Raw genomic sequence first — 13,129 nt, forward strand, 5'->3', positions numbered from 1 at the left:
TGACATCTTCCCCTGCCCCTGTTGGGCCCAGTGCCCAACAGCAAACTGCCCCAGAGACTCCAAGGTGTTGTGTACAAATAACACAAATAACACTGTACACAGATTAACAGTAATGTATAACAGTTCAATCAAAAAATGTGTTGCGTCATCTGAATACGGTGTCATTTTAGCAGACAGGGAACAAGTCAGGGAAGAGGGAGAGATGGTCGACCCAGTGTCCACACAGAAATGTCAAGGTCACTTTACATCACTGTGTTTGGTTTCTATGTCAGACTGACTTGTTGCTTACATTCATCAATTAAAATTCTCAAATTAAGGTAAGAACTTGTATTGTTTTACTTTGTATCGTTCACATTACTCATTCTCATCATCACAGGTCTTTTACTGCCCTTTTTGGAGCCAAGGGAAAGCGTAGATGTGTCCGAGGGCCCTCCAACAACTTCACACCAGTTAAAGAGATACAAATGACATTTTATCACTTACCCAAAGTTCTCGAGCGTACTCCCAAAGGGAGTGAAGAAGTTTACCATCTGCAAGCTGGTTTGGGACGCAGATCCTAGGGGACCTAAGTGACGCACATCTACTTCCGGCCTATTGGACCTAAATCGCGGAAAAAAATGAATGGGAGTCAACGGAGAGATAATTATTAGATTTTGGTCCCGTTCGAATTGTACTACGGATTTCACATATGATGTGTGGGAATTTAAGATAATTTTTCGTCAATAAAGTACTGTTATTCAATAGACTTTAAAAGTTATGTTAGTTTTGTGCGCATCCGTCCAGTGGACTATACATCTCTCGTCTCAAACGATGCACGTCACCAACATTAAACGAGCGGCTCGCTAGTTAGCTAGTTGTTATGCTAGTTAGCGGTTACATCTTGCTGCCAACTATGTCACTTTACTGTAGTTTATGTACAGTCTATGGACGAATACAACTTATTTGGAGTGTTTAATGCTCTCACTCATGGTATTTTCACCGGCAAGGGGGGAATTTCAGACTGCTGTTGCTGGTGCCGGTGGCTGTGGCTGACTGCCTGTGAAGTGGGATAACGTCACTAACGCGACTGATGTGTTGTAGTCGTTGGAATTAAGATATTTCACAATGTTGTAATTCACTAGTTACGAAATGAACTGCAAATGTCTTTACATGAACATTTGTCTTTAAAATTGACAAACATCATATGTGTAATTCATGGGACAAGACGATCGGGACCAGAAAATAATTTATATTTCTCCATAGACTCTCATTCATTTTTTTTCCGATCTTAGGTCCAGTGGACCGACCGGAAGGGGCGGTCACTTAGGTTCCCTATTCCAGAGAATTACACTCATGATGAGGTGAGGCAACATTGACAAGAAAATCTCTTTACACAGTACTAGTACTGTATAAATATATGGACAATTAAAATAAACATGACATAGTAAAATAAGAGTTACATTATTGCAGCAGTGCAAGGATAGTTAGATATGGGTGCAGACATTAGTCATTGGTCAAATATATGGACAAAAAGAGAGTTTAGACATGTAAGCCATGCCATGTAAGTGTATGCTAATCCAGCGAAACACAATAAAGTAAGACAGCGCCGCCATTACTGCGTGGCTGGCTGCTAAGAAATCAGCCCGTTGGATCCATAGGCGGCTGTTGCAGGGGTTAGCTGTCATTAATACACGTCTTAATACCTTATGTTGTTAATAAATTACCTTCATCGGTAAGTTTTGGCACAGTCTGTGACATCATTGATCCAATTTTCCCTTTCACCTGATATTTTCTTTCATGAGCGGGATCTCTTGTTAGACATTCTCTGACAGAATGCTTTCATTGAAAAGCACAGGCAAGTGTCACTTGTCACACACGCAGGCACGCATTAATGGCGATTTTCAAGATGGCAGCGCCCATAAAGTTCACACTGGATTAGTGTATAACGTTACTTGCAAGCCCATGTCTACTTTCTTAAAACAAACAACTCAAATGGAGTGTCAACTTTAACTTTAGGCTACCCTGTATCTTGACATTAGTGTGAAATGTAGGCCACGTTAAACGTTGTAGTGTGAAATGTAGGCCTCCGTTCTTATGGTTCATAAGTCTCTTATTAAACTAGAAATGTGCATGTCCAAGGACCTGCAAGAGTGGGCTTGCAAAAATGCTATGCTAACCAGGTTGATCAGCTAACTTGGCTAATGATTTCTAGCAGTTATGCTAAAAATGCTAATTAAGCTAACAATGATAGCCCGGTTGATTAGCTAACTTAGCTAATGACTTCTATTATGTCAACAATGCTTAAAAAAATAAAATAATAATAATAATAATAATAATTTCCCCATTCATTTCAATGGGGCCGAAAAACGGGAATACCGGAAAAACGACAACCGGCAGCCATCCGACATTAATAAGCAACCTACACCGGAATTTTTAGTGTTGGAACCGCGTCCATAGCTCAAACGCTCTAGGAGAAGAGGCGTTCTCTAAAAGTGGGTGAACGGGGAGAAATAAGTATAAAACTTAAGAAGAACAATAGATGGGTTTGCTTGGAAGCAAGCCGACTAGTGATTTGTTAAAGGGATAGTTCGGGTTTTAAGACACGAAGTTATATGGGTTCCCTGTCAGCAACGTTGTGCATCAGCACTGACTTACCCCCCGACAGCGTCCTGTGAGCCGAGATCCAGCCGGTTTTTGTTCGTTTTTGATGCTGAAGAGAGTAGTCCGGCAAGTTTCTGGGGTCACGAAAGTAAAGTGTTTTTCTTCTCAAAACCATATGTGTTCAACAGAGTGATATATTTGCACCACAAAAACGTTGTCCAGCTGACTGTCAGTAGCGCGCAGTGATAGGAATCGCGAAAAATAAGTAAGTGATAACGAGGTTTGAATTTTTTGAACGTTTTTGTGGTGCAATATATCACTCTTTTGAACGCATATGGTTTTGAGAAGAAAAACACTTTGCTTTCGTGACCCCAGCAACTTGCCGGACTACTTTCTTCAGCATCAAAAACCGGCTGGATCTCGGCTCACAGGACGCTGTTGCGGGGTAAGTCAGTGCTGATGCACAACGTTGCTGACGGGGAACCCATATAACTTCGTGTCTTAAAACCCGAACTATCCCTTTAAGGAATATGATAAAACATTTTTATGATAAAACACTGTTCTTTAGCCTACATCAGGGGTCGACAACCAAAATGTTTCAAGAGCCATAATGGACCAAAAAAAAAAAAAAAAAAAACTGTCTGGAGCTGACCCCTTGCCAATAATGTCATAAAAGTTCGCGCCACAGCGAAATAGCTAGCTGGACGGCAAGAATACGAGTCGAATCAATGGGTTCTGATGGGACGTATAGCACTAGCTCAGAGATTATATTGAAATGTTACCTTCATGCCCTTCCACCACTGCTAGCATATTGTTTGTAATGAATCAACATCCGATTACTTGATACAGATATATTTTGCTTTGTTTTCTTGAGTGTTTCGGGAGTATTTCAACCACGATTGCACTGTCATCTGGTCCGTCTACTTAGCTCAGCAAGGGTTGTTATAGCAACCATAAACTCTGAATGGGACGGCGCGTTTAACGAGTTCAGTGCTAGGATAAACGTTAGGTAGGTTAGCTAATTGTCATATTCTGAATTACCATACAGTAATGTGGGAACATATTATTTGTTGCACTCAGGAATCTGTTTATGTAACACACCCGAAGACTGCTTCAGTTCATGAGTTTATGAGTAAAAAACACACACGTTGGAAACTGTCTCGGAGTGGATGATTTAATTCGTTCAGTTAAGTTCATAGGTTTATAATCCTGAAAGTAAAAATAACAGTTAAAAGTACAACACTAATATAATAGTGTTCAATGACCGCTAACGTTATTTCATATGCGGATATGTTGTTTGACTATGTTACATCTGTTAAGAGCATTACAAATAAAGTGGCCAAATCGGTTTGAAATATTTTAGCCCAGAAATACTTAATATGGGTGTTAATATACAGTAGGCTAATATTAATAGTAGACTACGATCTAGCTGCCCTATGTTAGTACTGTTATCACTAGTTTTAATAACTATGTAAATTTGCGATCACAACCCATTTCACCTTACAACACCTCTGGCATGTTTATATGACTACCAGACGCTGATCAAAGTAATACATTGAACTATAAAAGATGTTAAAGTGAAGGTGTTCACTTCTTCATAATGTAATTTGCAGTACATCTCCGATCTTTCCCCGTCCGTCATGGTGCCGTCCGGTATGAGTTCCAAAACCAGAGAGGATCTTTGCTTTAACTGCTAACATTAACGTTAACCCACTAATCGAGCTTCATTCCGGCTTCGTCTTACACCCACTCTGGTTAACTACAAATTATCTGAGGCATTTATCGACATGCCATGACATTTATTTACGTGTCGTGTTACGGGATACTGTCGTTCATGGTGACATTATCAGATGTTAAGATCGCCATCGCCAGTGTATTGTTAAAATAACCAATAACGTAATTAGTTGAAAAGGGAACAATCGTTTTTCATGACATTTATCTACATGTCATGTGCTATTGGATACCGTTGGGTAAAGTCGATGTAAACAATAATTTAACATTCATGAACCAATACAGAATGTTCGCGCAGCAAAGGACAGTTGACTTTAACTGCTAATGTTAACGTTAGCTAGCCTAGCTCGAAGTTATCGCCACTGTCACTCACCTTTCAGGTCTTCAAGACGAGTCAAGTCAAGTCAAAGCTAAACTAATACTACTACCTACTATAATCTAATCTAATCAACGCTATATATTTTAAACTAAACTATTTTAACAGATAAACAAATATAAAAACTACACAAACGAAACAAACACGTAAAAGGTGAAAAGGTATCTAACTATGTATCAATCTATCTATCTAACTATATTAACTATCTATGTATATATCTATCTCTAACTATCTATGTACCTACCTATCTATCTAAACTATAAACTAAACTATGCTATATATATATATAGGCTAAACTACAAATCGCTATCTCTCGCTGGATGGGATGTGAGGCTTGAGGCTGGTGAGCCTCTGCTTCTCCTTAATTTGTGAGTAGCTCGAAGTTATCGCCACTGTCACTCACCTTTCAGGTCTTCAAGACGAGTCAAGTCAAGTCAAAGCTAAACTAATACTACTACCTATAATCTAATCTAATCTACGCTATATATTTTAAACTAAACTATTTTAACAGATAAGCAAATATAAAAACTACACAAACGAAACAAACACGTAAAAGGTGAAAAGGTATCTAACTAGGCTATGTATCAATCTATCTATCTAACTATATTAACTATCTATGTATCTATCTAACTATATCTATCTCTAACTATGTACCTACCTATCTATCTAAACTATAAACTAAACTATGCTATATATAGGCTAAACTACAAATCGCTATCTCTCGCTGGATGGGATGTGAGGCTTGAGGCTGGTGAGCCTCTGCTTACCTCCTTAATTTGTGAGTAGCTCGAAGTTAACACCACTGTCACTCACCTTTCAGGTCTTCAACACGAGTCAAGTCAAGTCAAAGCTAAACTAATACTACTACCTACTATAATCTAATCTAATCTACACTATATATTTTAAACTAAACTATTTTAACAGATAAACAAATATAAAAACTACACAAACGAAACAAACAAACACGTAAAAGGTGAAAAGGTATCTATCTAACTATGTATCAATCTATCTATCTAACTATATTAACTATCTATGTATCTATCTAACTATATCTATCTCTAACTATCTATGTATCTACCTATCTATCTAAACTATAAACTAAACTATGCTATATATATATAGGCTAAACTACAAATCGCTATCTCTCGCTGGATGGGATGTGAGGCTTGAGGCTGGTGAGCCTCTGCTTACCTCCTTAATTTGTGAGTCGGACATTCTGTTACCCTTCTCTCCTCTGCACCACACAATCAAAAGTTTTTTCTTGACGCCCAGGCATGCCTGGTGCATATAATCAATGGGAAAGGACTCCACCATGTCAATGGGCAAAGCAAGGAGGGGTGTGCTGCATGGTGATGTTCAGCCTGGGTTTGTTGACGGAACGAGATGTCTGTACGTCCTACGGCTTCCATTTCCTGGTAAGTTACTCTGCCATACCATTCCCCTCGCTGCTCACAGCAGTCACATCCATAATACCCTGTACCAAGTTTGGTATTTTTTACAAAAGCCTTTGCAGGAGCATCATAAACAACACAGAATAAATTGAAAGTGATGAGTCTGTCTCTGTGTTGCAGGCCACTGGAGAGTAGTTTGTTGACGTTGGCAACCATGTCATTAAGGAAGTGAAGGTCTGCTGGCTTTGCCCCTCCGTGACAGGATGATGGGGAAGACTTTGATGGGGTTCAAGTGCATTGCGCAGAGGACGGGCCACGTGCATGTTCCAGAATTCCTGAATAGAGGTAAACCGTCAATGTTCAAGGACAGGTCAATGCAGTCGGGAATCTGATCAGCTGGATACTTCAGCAGATGGCCTTGGATTGTGTCCTTAATTGGAAAATGCACACAATTCATGTCAGACTGAACTGTAGTCTTAATCTCCCTTGGTGTGCTAAGGAGAGTTCTGGTAGTTGATGGAAGGTCATTGTGTCCATGGCCTTGCAGAATCTTCAGAAGGGCATCCATAGCATTGTGTTTGACTTGGAATTGGCATGCCCATGTTGCAAGATCAGAATGGAGTGAGGATCTCCCTGCAGCGGTTTCTGGATAGTTCTCCAGTGCCTCCCCTAAAGCCCTCTCGAAGTCATCATCAGAAGTGTCGGTGTCAACCTCCATGACCTCAACTTCTGGTAGAGAACCATCCTCCAGATCAGAGAAAGCCTCCACAACACTGGCACCAGAGAGACTGTCAGGGGTGCTGATGTCAGGCAAAACTGCATTAGCACCAGACGAATTTCCAGGGAAGTGTGCTTCAAACACACGATCCCTTGTGTTGAATGCAGATGTGGTGTTCTCTGCTGCGCTCCTCATGGCTCGTCTAGCTGATCTCCATGAATGGAGACATTGCCTTGCCCGAATCTGCCTCTCCATCCTGTGTTGGACATTAGAACGTAGGCAACATATGAAGTGAAGCAATCTGCATCTGTCCTCTGTCAAATATAGTTGCATTTTCAGCTCGTAACTAAACCGTTCGTGACTTATTTGAGCAGAAGTCAAATGTACGCATACATCTCCTGGCCAGTTCGATTGAAACAGGCATGGGGGACAAAATTATGACTGATGGGATCAATCAGTCATAATCCGGTGCAATCCTATAAAATCCAGTCATAGATGATATGGGGACATTGTCTTATGTAAACTGCTCACAAAAAGTGAGGAAACTTGACTTTGGCCCATTATATCTCCACTTTAATAATACCAATCACTAAAGTGTTTTATGTCATTTTCATCGTTTATTAGTCACCTTTACAATGAGGTACAACTTGTAAGCATTGGGCTCCCATGGAATGAGCAACACAAGCAAACGTGTAAGTAGTGCCAACAAAAAATGTGCCAAAATGGCCTGTAATGCTGTTGGAATTCACCTTTGTCACTTCAAGCATTGACGATTGCACTCTCCCACAGAAATGAGGGAAACAAAACATGTTAGGCATACATTCGTTCATTTTATACTCAGTGTCAGGGTCCTCAGTAGGGTGTAGAGGATCCATATGCAGCCATAACAGCTTGGCACCTTCTTCTCATGCTGGTCACCAACCTGGCTACATTCTGCTGTAGGATGGCATCCATTCCTCGATAAGGATCTGCAGGGTTCGTACGGGTGCTTGAAATCCATGAAAATGCTTGGATTTTAATGTGGTGTTTTCAAGGTTTGAAAAATGCTTGGATTTTGGGTAAAGTGCTTGTGAATGCTTGAAAGTGCTAGGCCTACATATTTCTCGGCAGTGTGACCCAATAGACCAATTATTAAATGAAGGGAAATAAACTTAATTAGGGTGCTGCGCTGACAATGACGACGGGTTTGGGGCTTCTCATTCATCACTCCGCAAACATGTCCGTTCGCCAGTCTTCTTCATTGAAAGTGAAAGTAGACGTGTGTTGATGAATATTTGATACAAGTTCGATGTGTGTGGTGAACTATTTGTTTCTTAGCAGAAGCCATGAAACGGTAAAGGTCAAATTATTTATTTAAAGAGACATTATGAAGTTGTTTTGGCTTTGCCAAAACGCGTCCAGTTTGACGTGTCTGGATTTTCCGATAATAATGACAGCAGCAATCTCGTGATGCTGATATTGGCTTTTAATTTATGCGCGTGTAAGTCTAAGCTATTGTGCTTGAAGTTAGCTGTGACCGACTAGCCTACTGGTTTTCATCGTTTTAACCACAAAGCCTGTCGACCTTAGGTCTACTAAATTGTTTAGTTAACACCTTGTCATTTCGCGTTTGTCCAGCCGTTCACCCCCGTGCGCCCCATGTCATTCAAAACATATTTCGGGATAGCCATCTCACTATGAGAAAACGTATGACAATAGTGCTAAGATATTAACACGTTGTCATGCTTGGTAAACATCAGTCTTGCACATAATATTGAGCTGATTTTTTAGTGGAAATGGCTTACTGTCGCATTGTGCTGATAGATGAAAAAAGTCGCCTATTTAAAGGCACAGTCTGAATTTTAATCATAGCTCTCCATTTAGTGTGTGCACTTGAACAACTAGTGATGAAGCATATAACAGTAGGGCCTGACATTTATTTTAGGAGGAGGGGTGTAGGGCATGATACTTTGGAAGGAGAGGGAGTGGTGCAATTTGATTTTCTTCAGAGCAACCTCTTCAAACAGCATCAATATCAATAGGCCTATGGTTCACTCAGGACTAGAGGACTGTAAGGGGCAGGCTATATGTGATCAAGTAGGCCTATATTAAAACAAGTAGTAAAAATGATAACGTTATGTTGATTTAAGTTGAAACAAAACATGTTATGAACTGAGAAAATCCATGGTTCTACATCATTGTTGGCAAAATGATCATGATACATATTTCAGCCATATCTGGTTAAGTCTTGAGTAGGCCTAGGCTACTTTGCTATAAATGAGTTATAGACGTAAATATAGACTATATTGTGGTTTGTTATAATGTTTGAAATATATGTATCACAGTTTATCAATAGTTCTCATAAAAGTCATCAGATGTCATCATTTAAGGGGTTATTTTTTCCTCTTTTTTATTCATTATCGAGTGCTGTCAGTAAGAAAAAGAACAAGGAAATTTGATATGACATAGACCAAATAGAGCAGCAGCAAACACTAATGAAATGGTTCCATTTTCTATGCCCCATTCAGTTAACCTAATGATAGCTGCTGGTTATATATTGGGCTTAGGTTGTATCAAATTTTCTGGTTCTTTGTCTTACAGTGACCTCAAACAACAGGGCTTTGGATTTGTTCACACTCGATTTCGGTACTGGAAAACTGGTCTTGAAAGTCCTTAAAAAGTGCTTGAATTTGGCCATTAAAAAGGTGTACGAACCCTGACTATAGTCACATTACATATATCAAAGAAATGACCATACATACATACTGTAGAATCTCAGAATGGATAACATGAAGTCTGAGATTTCTAATAGTGACAGTGAGTGGTGCATTGCTAATATACGTGTTGGCCTGCTCTTTCAATTCTGTTTTATTGTCATGCTGTTGTTTTTAGTAGTCTATCTATGCACCAATGTTATCGCTCAACAAACTTTATATACCTGTTATCCGTTTCAGCATTGTGCTGGCCAGCAGCCTCCATTTATTATGATTTGGTTTCCTCTCAAGTTGCATGTGGAGCATGAAGTGTTACGCTTGCCTTGCAGTTTGCCTTCTCATTCTTTGACCAAGTGCTACTACCGGTATGCATGAGAGTGGACACCGGGGGTGCACTTGGTGAACACAGGCTCTTTGTTCCATTTCAAGAAATCTAGCCTGAACTTGCCTGAAATCCCGGTCCCTCCAACGCACCCTTTCGGGAACCTGAACCACAGGACGAAAGTAGCCTCTCAGTCATGAGGGCTACGAGAAAATGACACATTGTCACCTTTTTTCAACCTCCTGCTTTCACTTTTGACTTTTGTTTTAGTGGTCACATTCTAGTGGTCACATTCAATGAAATTCTCCTCACTAGCTGTGTGTGCAGAAGTTAAAGGACCCCCCCCCCCCTCTCTCTCACACACACACACATACACACACAAACACTCACACTAACACACACTAAATGACCCCGCTAAAGTCACATATGCTCTCAAACTGCATAGAAAAAGAGAAACGAGTTAATGGACTGAGCTGAATGACGTGCACATTCCTTTTAAATGGTGCCATTGGCATGACAACACCTTACATTTGCCTGCTGGCAATTCAGGAACATGGTTTGACAGTGTTTATCTTAATATGTTAAAGGCACTCTATACGATCTTACGTGGTTAAAACTTTTTTTTGTCACATACAGCAAATATTGCTTTACCATCTGCCAACAGCCTCTCCCCTGAGTACACGGAAAAAATAAAAATTTCAGTCTCTGAGGACAGCACAGGCTCAGCACAGCCTGGACCACAAAAAGCAATAGTAATTGCATAGGAAGGAGGGGGAGGAAGTAGTGAGCTAACTCTCTGCTGAAACATCAACAGAAGTGACGTTACCAAAGATCCTTCATTACTGACAAGATAGAGCAATATAATGCATCTCTATGGAAGCAAAATTCGAACAGTTCCTGTCTGCTTAAAGAGGCGTGTCGCAAAGTCGTCATAGTGGGATATCGATCTCTGTCAGATTGGCAGGCAGTTGAGTTCGACTGTTTCTAGGTCTGCTTAAAGGGGGATTTCGCCCCCCTCCCCTTTGCGAAAACAGAACGCGGAAATGTTTGAATGTTTGCGCCTCTCGCTCCGCTTTAACCCTCTCTGACGTTACCCAGCAACAGCAACCCCTTTAAACAACAATGGTGTCGACTAGATGAACCTCAAAAAGATACAAAATATGACAGTCCCTCTGTCCTGCACATTCTCTCCGCAAAAATACAGTAAATCACGCTTGTCCATCTCCTACTCAACCCCCACTGCTACTTTTATGTATTTGAATGTGTGTGCTTGCCTTTGTGTGTGCTTCTCTGTCTGTTAGTTTTTACTTGTGGGTGTGTGTGTGTGTGTGTGTGTGTGTGCTTGCCTGCATCTGTGTGTTTTATGTGTCTGGGTGTTTGTTCACTTGTGAGGGGGGGGGGGGGGGTAATGGTGTTTGTGTGTGTGCATGCGTGTGTGTGTGTGTGTTAGAAGAAGGGTAAGAAGGGTAAAAAAAAAAAAAAAAAAAAAAAAGTCGGGCTACAGCCCCGGATCTACAGTATGGTACACCTAGTGACGCCCCTGCTGCTCAATAGGACACCAAACTGTTTGCCAATTGTTTTGTATGACGTATAACGTCAACCAGAAAAAGCTCAACACTACCAAACGTATCGTAACAGTCAGACATACTTTGGTCAATCATTTGATTTCCCCTCCCGTGTTTGTATACGGGGACAGTAGTCCAATTAAATGGCTAGTTGGCCTAGATGATGCCTGACTTAAATGTGAATGTAAACATGCTGATTGACGTGAAGACAATAATAGGAGCCTTCACCATGCTAAACAAGAAATACTTGTGGTTGTATGCGTGCATTGCAAAAATAGCATTTGAAGGAATGACTTATTTTATTTAGCTGTCATCTTCACATGATAATTACAGACATGATAGGCTAATTGTATGTCTTTATGGCATGTTTTATGTTACTTTTACTTTGATGAATACTATTATAAACATGGCCTCCACCCATTGCATGTTCTTTATACACTGTTAAAGGGGTGACTTTCAAGCAGAGCTGACTTTCAAGCGCTCTACACTATCTACATCTCTTCAATGGAAAAGAGTTCCACAACCACCAGCTCTGGTTTCCTTTAGTCTTATCTGACAACCCAGACATTCTTAAGAAAACAAACTCCCGTTTAGTACCACAAGAATAAACTTAGACATGCGTAATAGGATATTTACGTTTATTCCAAAGGGAGTCACTGTGTACTTTTGTCACCCCATTACCTGATTACAATGATTTTTTTATTTTTCTTTTCATGGGATGGCCCAATGTCAAATTGTTGATTAACAAAGTCCAAATTTCGACATGAACCAAAGCATGTTGAAAGAAGATGTAAACTCTATGAGTAAGGGATTGGACTTGAGGGTATTTAGTGACGAAGCAGGAAAGAGATGACTAATATGCTGATTGGTTCTAACTCACAGTGTTGATAGACCTCTGAAGTTCGCCTACACAAAGCTACCATTTTTGCCCAAACAAGGAGATCTGATATCTTGAAATTTATTCTATGGGAAAATAACATGGGAATTTTGAATTATCACACCTGTTAATCTCTTGCGGGGACGAAGAAATTGGAAATGCAGGTTGTTGGCGCTACACAGTTTTGTCCTCCGCATTCGAATGTGATCTTAGGTGAAAACGACACACTTGCTAAACTAACAAACAAAATATCTATTCTTAAAAAGGGTTCAATGGTAAACCATTTTGAACCAAAGAACCATTTAGGGGTGCCATACATGTATGAAGCATAACCATTTTTGGTTCTATATCACCTTTTTTTCTAAAAGGGGAGCTAGGCACGTAACTAAATCGTTCCGTTCACGACGCATGTGCTGCAGTAGTTAAATGGAATTAGCTATACAGTACACCAGACACAACAGTGGGGCGTACATTTGAAAGAAATCCAAAGTCTTCTAAAATTTAACACATAGCAAACAGAACACTTCAGTTACACTGGTGTAGCTCCTCTGTAGTCAACACTGGATGTAACTGTAAAACATGATTCACATTACCAGTCAAATGCCTAGCCTAACACAATTATGAGAAACTCTGCATGAACGCCCTTATTGTTACAAAAAACTGAGAGTGCTTTACTGAGGAGATTCCATCTGAGGTCTGGCTGTCATCTGAAAACGCTAACTGGCAGCATTAAACTCAGCTGGTGGGTTATTATGCACTCACACAAACAGTGAGTTGACCAGCCTTAATGTCACCCCAGGGCTCGCTTGAGCTGTTCACCCACATCATGGCTATTTTGTCAGAATCTGTAGGACCTGTGTAGATTCAGACAGTCGC

The sequence above is a fragment of the Sardina pilchardus genome, chromosome 24 (genome assembly GCF_963854185.1).
Source record: "Sardina pilchardus chromosome 24, fSarPil1.1, whole genome shotgun sequence".
Lineage (NCBI taxonomy): Eukaryota > Metazoa > Chordata > Actinopteri > Clupeiformes > Clupeidae > Sardina > Sardina pilchardus.